Below are 8335 nucleotides of genomic sequence, written 5' to 3' on the forward strand. Positions count from 1 at the left end.
TTTACATATCTACACAGGAAAACGGTGTGATTTTACACGATCTTGGTTGTCAATTGACCGGCCTAAACGTGAAATTATCTGCTCAATGAAGTGTTTTCTCAAAATTTGGTTCGAAAACGTTGAATGAACTCGGAACTTTTCAAGAGCCCATAGAGCGAAGCGTTATCGCTTTCGTAGGCCGAGTGGTTAAAGTTCTTGCACAAGCTGTAAAATTCAAGAATTCGTTCCATAGTCAGTCCAAGTTGTTGCAAACCGCGCGGAATCGACGGTTCATGGTCTTCGTGTAGACTCTCAGCTACGGCTGCTATATTTTCTTCAATGCATGCTGGACGTGGTCTATTCGGTCGAATATTATCCAATAATGCATGCTGGTTCTCAAGATTGGACAGATTCGCATCTTGCTGACTGACCGCTATTTTATGAAAAACTTGCTTTTTTTGAGTTTTTGGATTATTATATGATAAAAACAGTAAAAAAATTAAAAAAAAAAAAAAACTTAGCATCATCCTAACTTTCCTCCTTCTCATCTCAGCTACGCGTATTTACACGATGCTTTAACACTTGCGCAAATACGCCGGCTAACAAAGCAGTTAAATTATCCTTAATAACCCAATGCTGAACCATTATTTTGCTCGCTAATAGCATAGATAATTTTCATTGCGCCTTAATCTCGTTTCACAAGTGGCTTTTCGAGTCAAGAATCTGTCAAATGTCAGTCGTACCGAAACCGTCAAATGGTACTTAGGAAATCCGATACTTTTTCAGAGCCAAACGGCGCAGTGCCCAAGAAAATGAGGGTGTTAAAGAACATGCGTGCGCTTGTGCGGGTGTGTGTGTGTGTGTGTTTGGAAGTAAATTTCGGTGTGAGGGGTGTGTACACAAATTCATTAGCAGACATTTTTCATGCTCATTACGAACGTGGGACAAACATAAAATCACTACGATGCAGCCAATTAATAGAAGTGAAGGCTCTACGCACAACAACAGCAACAACAAATCGCACATCATCATTCCCCAAAACAAATTAATTCAACAAATACACCAAAAATGTTGAACCAACCAAAACAAAAAAAAAAAAAAAACAACAACAACAAAAAACAAAAAAGGACGAGAACAAATAGCAAATTGAAAGATAAGTGGAATAGCGAACTGATTGAAATGGAATGGAATGTGCGACGACGACGGTAGCTGAAAGATGGGCGATAAGCGATAAGCGCGCAACACTGTAAAGGGCACCCGGCGCAGCGAATGGAGTACGCGAGACGAGAATGAAACCGCAAAACAATGAAATCCTCAAACTCCTTGAATACTGACAGTGCGATTATTAGCTTGTGTGCGGCTATTCGCAGGCGATTGCCGCTTACCGATTAGACAGCGATCGGTTGGTCGGTCGCTCGCAATCGCAGCCATCGTTGCGCCTTTGTTCAGCGACGACGACGTACATACATATGTGACTGGTGTGTGCGGGTGCGGTCGCACGGCAGGCCGACACGTGCCACAACGCCGCGGCGTCAAATTGGCAGTTAGTCAGCGCGCTGGAAGCGAGTTCTCATAGGCCGCGTCCAAAGCATCAGCATCTTGCTGCGCTTATGAGTAAATAGCAAATTAATGGTATACTCGTATGCTTACGACCGAAAAATAAATTGTTTACTATAGCCCAACAACAACAACAACAACAGCTAGAATACGATGAAGAAGGCACAAGATAAAAAGGTTGAGCATTGGTTGCATGCAGTAGCTGAAAGCTATTAGCGATAGTGGCAAGCAGCCGCGACATGCAATCAACAACAGCAGGGCGCGAGAATGTATGGAACAACAACAAAAACAACAACAATAAAAACGGTGGAAGACAGCATTTTGAGGCTTCTTAATCAGTAGCCAAGCAGGCTATGAACACATTTCAGCACTTTCCGCTGCTTACATATTTATTTGCACGCACACACACACATAAATACACTAGCACACACACATAGACAAATGCTACTTTCGCCTACGCATAGTTAAATACGCGCTTTATTCACTTACTTGCCACATGAGTGCTGCATCATCATCATCATCGTCCATATCGTCAGCGTTTATGTTGCTATTGTTGTTGTTGCTATTATTATTTCATTGCCTCTTTTACGTGCATTTGCAAAGTGGCATAAAATATAAATGTGGCTCGTAGTAGTAAAAGAAGTTTGTAGCAAGCAGCATGTTGCATGCAGCATGGCAAAATTGCCAGCAGTCGCTCGTAAAAAGGCGAGCGTAAGCGCATGAAAGAGCAAAAAGCGGAAGGCAGGCAAAAAAAAACAAAAAAAAAAAAAAACGGAAAATCGTGAAAAGAAACTGACAGCAAATGGAAGCCTCATAAATACGAAATTAGTACGTAATTCTATAAGCAACACGCGCCAATTGTACGCCCCTGCGTCGACACTACTATATACATAGTTGTTGTTGCTGTTGCCCCCAAGTGTATTGCTAGCCTTGCCACTTGGTTTTTTGTTGTTGTTGTGCGCTTGCTTGCTATTTTTATTCTGTTTGATTATTACTGTTGATTATTCCTTCAGGCGAATTGAAAGGTTTACACACACACACACATACTTACATATACACATAGATAAGTGCAAATGTGCACACGCGTGGGTAGTTTTGCCACTTTAAGTGCGTTTAGTATTAGAGAATTGTCCTTACGTAATTTAAAAGTTTTAAATTATATTTAATAGTAAATGTGTAGATATATTTTGCAGTATATTTGTACTATGTACATATGTGCACATACATATCTAACAGTTTAGATCGCGAGTAATGAAGTATAAAAACTTATTCTACAGGCAAGTTTATACATTTGTATGTATGTATGTATGTATATGTTCATTGATATTTTATGAAGATCTTCATCTTGATTTTAATCACTTAAGTTGTATGGCTGCTATTTACTATACTTCTCCGATCCRTACATTCAGAAGTTGTAGTGTTGCTTTTGGCATCAATTCATGTCAAATTACGGGACGATATTTTGTCTAGTAAAGTGCTTTTCCATATCAGAACTTGATTTTGTATGGTCAGTTTGTATGACAGCTATATACTTTAGTTGAAAAGTCGAAGAGCCGTCATGCCTATACAACGACGCGACAGAATACGACGCTGAACACACATTCTTCGAATGTGAGCGCTGGCAAAGAGAACGCACCGCCGTAGAAGACATTGTCGGCCCAATAAACGCTGACAATTTAATCAGCGTCCCAGGGTGGGCGACGGTCCCTTAGACGGGGGGTTTAGTGACCTGCAAGTGGCATATACCGCTGCTGTGACGATAGCACCGATGATGCGGAAGGCATTTTCCACCCCCTCACCCGCAAAAAAAAAAACCTTAGTTGTCCGATATCGGTGGTTCCGACAGATGAGTTGCTGCTTTAAGAGTAAAGAATGTATACGAAATATCAGATCGATATCTTACAAAATGGGAGACTAGGTCGCGTATAGACAGACCGAACATGCTTAAATCGACTCAATTTGTAACGCTGAGCATTTGTATGCACATACATACGAGCAGATTTCCAAAGTAAGCAGGGCTTTTTGTATCCAGCGCCCCCTGGTGGCGCCATCTATATGTCGACTGGTGCGTTAGAATCTGCTAACTTTATCGATTGTCCAGTGAGAATTTCATGACATTGCATTAATTGCAGGTCAAGTTATTGCGTTTTAAGTGTCAGTATGTTATGTGTTATGTGTTATCAGTGCGAAAATGAGCTTCGAACAAAGAGCCAACATTAAATTTTGTTTTAAAATTGGTAACACTTTTACCGAAACGTTTCAATTGATGAAACAAATTTTTGGCAATGATTGCCTATTCATTCCTTAGCCGAGTGCACCAGTGGTTGCAACGTTTTCAAAATGTTCGTGAGGACATAAATGACAATCAAAATCCGTGATCACCGGAAATTCCATCGAAACTGTGCGTGAATTCATCAAAATCATCATGGAAATTCATGGAAATGGAATTGAACATCTCCAAAACATGATTTATCGCATTGGGACCGAATATTTGGGCTTACGAAAGATGTGTGCACGGTTTGTTCCGCACAAATTGACTGACGACCAAAAATTGCTCAGAATCCAACATTCGAAGGATAATTATTTGACCAAAAATCACATTTTAACCATTAATCACTTCCCGTATTCAGCTGATATGGCACCGTGAGACTTCTTCCTTTTCGAAAAAATACATTTGCCCATGAAAGGAAAGCGTTATGCAGACAGTAGAGGTCATTCAAAAGGCTTGCACCGGCCACGAGCTAAAACACAAACTTTTGGACCCTGCAAAAAGCAGAAGGAGACTATTTTGGATCAACTAAATTGATTTTGCCGAAAAAAACATTTGTTCTGTTTTTTTAAGTCCTGTTTACTTGGGAAAGCACCTTACACATAGATACATATGTATGTATATACTTTATAGAGTCTCCATTGGTTTTATTTACAATGTTACAAATTTCGTTGTAAACTTAATATATCCTTTGTAAAAACAATATTTGGAGTTATCCAAAGGTAAGATTCTGTTTAGCCAGAAATTTTTCGAATTGTCTTTAGATTTTAGTCGTTGAAGAGCCTTAGTGCGAGAGTTTACTATCAGCCAATCACAAATAATATACGAGTATAATGTATTATATTTCTTAACATATTATACTAGAAAACAAGGCAAGCGTATATGTTTTATTATTGTCAACAAAATAATACTCTTTTAGAACCCCCAAAAGTGATCTTGAGGCATATTGAAATTATAAAGGGAACACTTCTCACTTTCTTGCTGAAAAGCAGTGAGATGGTGAACCCAATTGCCCAATCGATGGCAATGGAGTAAATGTTACATTGCCCGACCATAAAAAAGCTCGAATAGATTACGCTTCTGAAGAACAACAAAGCGGTGGGAGCCAAAGGATTGCCGGCCGAGTTATTACAATACGGCGGTAAAGAACTGATAAGGAGCATGCATCAGGTTCCTTATAGAATATGTTCGGACGAAATCATTCCCGACAGATTCTAATTTAAGCCGTTCCCATGAGCGTCGGGTCGGGTCGCTCGGAGTTTTATCCGCCCAAAGACTGTCAACTCGCATTGGAATCTGGCTACCGTGCGATAAGCCTCCTCAACATCGAATATAAGGTTCTATAGAGCGTATTGTGTGAATGATTGAAGTCCCCGTCAACAAACGGATTGGACCCAATCAGTGTTGCTTCAGGCCTGTAAAATCAACAACTGACCAACGTCAGTCAAATCTTGGTAAAGGCATGTGAAAAGAGGATCAACACACATGATTTGTTTGTCGCTTTTAAAGCTGCTTTTGATAGCGATCATAAGATCATGCATAATGTGAGAATTAAATGCAATTGTTATTTAGTCCGAAAAGATATACTAAAATTTTTTTAAACCAGACAAAGACTCATTTATAGTTTCTATTTGAGTTTCTATAATTCGTCGTTTTAATCTAGTGTGAGCATTTTCTCATACTTGAAGGTGAAAAGATTTGCCTTAGCGCCGGGATATGATCTTACTTCTTCATTAACGTTATAGACCAACTTTTTGGGCACTTATTCGACGACAAACGGAATTTGGTTCTTTATCTAAGCTATGACTGGCGTTACTTAAGAAACAGTTACGTAGAAATTACAAACTACGGAAAAGTGCAAGACTTTTTAACGGGTGATCCAAGTAGGGGGACTTTTTGCAATAGCTTTTCTTGGACAGTTCATGCATGAGTCGTGTGAAACAGTCATGTTATTTTTGTTCATGGAAAAACTTACGCCTGAACAACTTTTAAAAATCGTTCAACTTTGTTACGTTCACGTAATGTTTCGCACGCTTCGCTCATTATTGGATAATATTCGACCAGCCGACCATATAGCAGCCATGACTGAGAGTGTACACGAAGACCGTGGAGAACCGCTGGCAGCAACTCGGACTGGCAACTTAGTGCATTTTACGTCGAGATATTAAATTGAAAACATACAAAATATAGCTTGTGCAAAAACTGAAGCCGCTCGACCTTCCTAAACGAAATTGCTTCGCTCTATGGGCTCTTGAAAACTGCCAAAATGATCCGACGTTTTCGAGCCAATTATTCAGCGACTGAGAGACTCATCTCTGGCTCAATGGGTATGTATACAAGCAAAATTGGCACATTTGGGACGAAGCGCAACGTGAAGAGATTTAAGAGCTGCCATTTCATTCAGAAATATACAACGGTTTGGCTTGTGGGCAGGGGCAATTATCGGTCCATATTTCTTCAAAAATGATGGCAGTAAAAACGTAACTGTCAATGGCGACCGTTGTCGCGTCAGGATAACCGACTAATCGATGACTGAAATTGAAGCTTATGATCTCGTTGGCATTTGATTTTAACAAGACCGCACCACTTCCCACACATGGCTTCAATCTATCGATTTATTGAGAGAACGCATAATTGGAGGTTAATTAAAGTCTAACGATTAAAAAAAAAAATGTGAAAATCATTATTTATTCAATGATCATTTTGCTAAAAATTTTTGATATTTTTCCGGGGGAATATTTTAACAGTTAACAAATTTAAGGTAGGGGTACAGAATTTTACGAATAACTGAACAACATTTTTCTCATAAAAAAGTATTTAAACTTTCTACAGTTTTTAACTCCCAATTATTATTTTTATTTCCAAGTGTTTGACAGCTGTCCCACTGTGCCGCAGACATAACGCCATAGTTTCGGTAATTTTTTACAGCGTTAATATTTCTTTTTAAACCTCAGCGAATCACCAAAACAAAATGGCATAACAGTCCAACTGAATTCGCGGCAGCTGCTCTCTTGTGCCAACAACAACAAAAACGACGACAGTATAAAAACAGAAAACGACGCGGCAGTTAAATGACAACCAAACCGGWCWTAGACCATCAAAAAAAAAAAAAGCCATGAATATTGCGAAGCGACGATCACCCCGCGAAAGCGCTAAGCAAAAACAACAACAAGAACCGAAATAAGTCTGCTACTAGTGGCGAAACATTTCGCTTCGCAGCGGCAGTCAGCCATACAGGGTGGCCTCGCCACTGCAACTAAAAAAGCAAACATACGCACACACGCACACATGTTTAGATGATATGATGGTAGATATTTATTTAGTTAACAGGTAACCGAGAGACCATTGAACCAGCCAATCATCCGGAGTCAGCGAAGCCGCCGCAATGCGTCGTGCACCGAAGGTGTCAGCGTTAAAGCTCTTAGCGTCGGCAGCTCTCCTGAAGTTGCGGCGGCATTTCAGGTGGCTGAACAACGAGACTATGGGCCCACAGCGCTGGCTACCGCAGCGAAGGCACGCCGGCATGGCATTTCCTTTCCAACGATTTTATGCCAAAATTGTGAACAGTCACATAATTCGGACATTAATTACTTTTTTGCGAAGTTCGGCAACAAATCTTTGTTGTTGCTTTTTTTACACTCTTTTGTTTTTACTGAAAAAAGGAATTCCGAAGAATGCGTGAAGAATGTGACGCAAAGGCGGCAGACAGGCATGCCGACAAAGTCAAAATTTGTATAACAACAGCAACAACAACTATGATGATGGGAGTTGTGCCGACTTGTTGGCGGGCGGTGGCACAGCAAAATGTTTGAAGTGTGGGCGGAGAGGTGAAAGGGCGGCTGGCAGCCGATATGCAAAGCAAATTAAGCGCAGAATATCTAGAACAGCGAAATACTCAGCGCATCATCGCAAATTATTTTTGATTATTATGAAATCAATATTAGAGAAAAAAAAGCACATAAAACAACTGAATTTAATAATGCCTGATTACAGAGACTAAAATTAGAAGTGGAGCAGAAGTTTATATATAATTTAATGTAAGCGATGAACAAAAATTCTAAGTATTAAAGTAATTTGTCTAATTTAATAATTTTTTGAATTTTTGAAATTAAATGAAAAATGTTTGTCATGACTCTCCAGGTGCTCAGAGACAACTGACCAGCCGCTCGTTCGTTAGCTAGGATCGTCCTCTACCGAATCCTGACGGTGGCGCAAGATTCGAAGTACAGTCGCTTCGAAAAAAATCAGTCCTATTATCCTACGTTGTTTTATAATGACAGTCAACGAACGAAACGGTACATGGAAATTGAATAATAGAAATAATACGTTCTTGAAACTATATATACATAAATGAAAAAACAATAAAAGAAACAGTAAATATAGAGTATTTAATTTTTTAATTTATTTTTGTTTTGTTTTATTCCTTTAAATTTTTTACTTAAGAAAATTAAAAAATAAAAATTATGAAAAATAAGAAAAGAAAACCAACAAATAAGCAAAATGTAATTAAAACAAGTAAGGAAGGGTTAA

The sequence above is a fragment of the Bactrocera latifrons genome, unplaced genomic scaffold, assembly GCF_001853355.1.
Source record: "Bactrocera latifrons isolate USDA-ARS-PBARC rearing strain unplaced genomic scaffold, ASM185335v1 scaffold_86, whole genome shotgun sequence".
Taxonomy (NCBI): Eukaryota; Metazoa; Arthropoda; class Insecta; order Diptera; family Tephritidae; genus Bactrocera; species Bactrocera latifrons.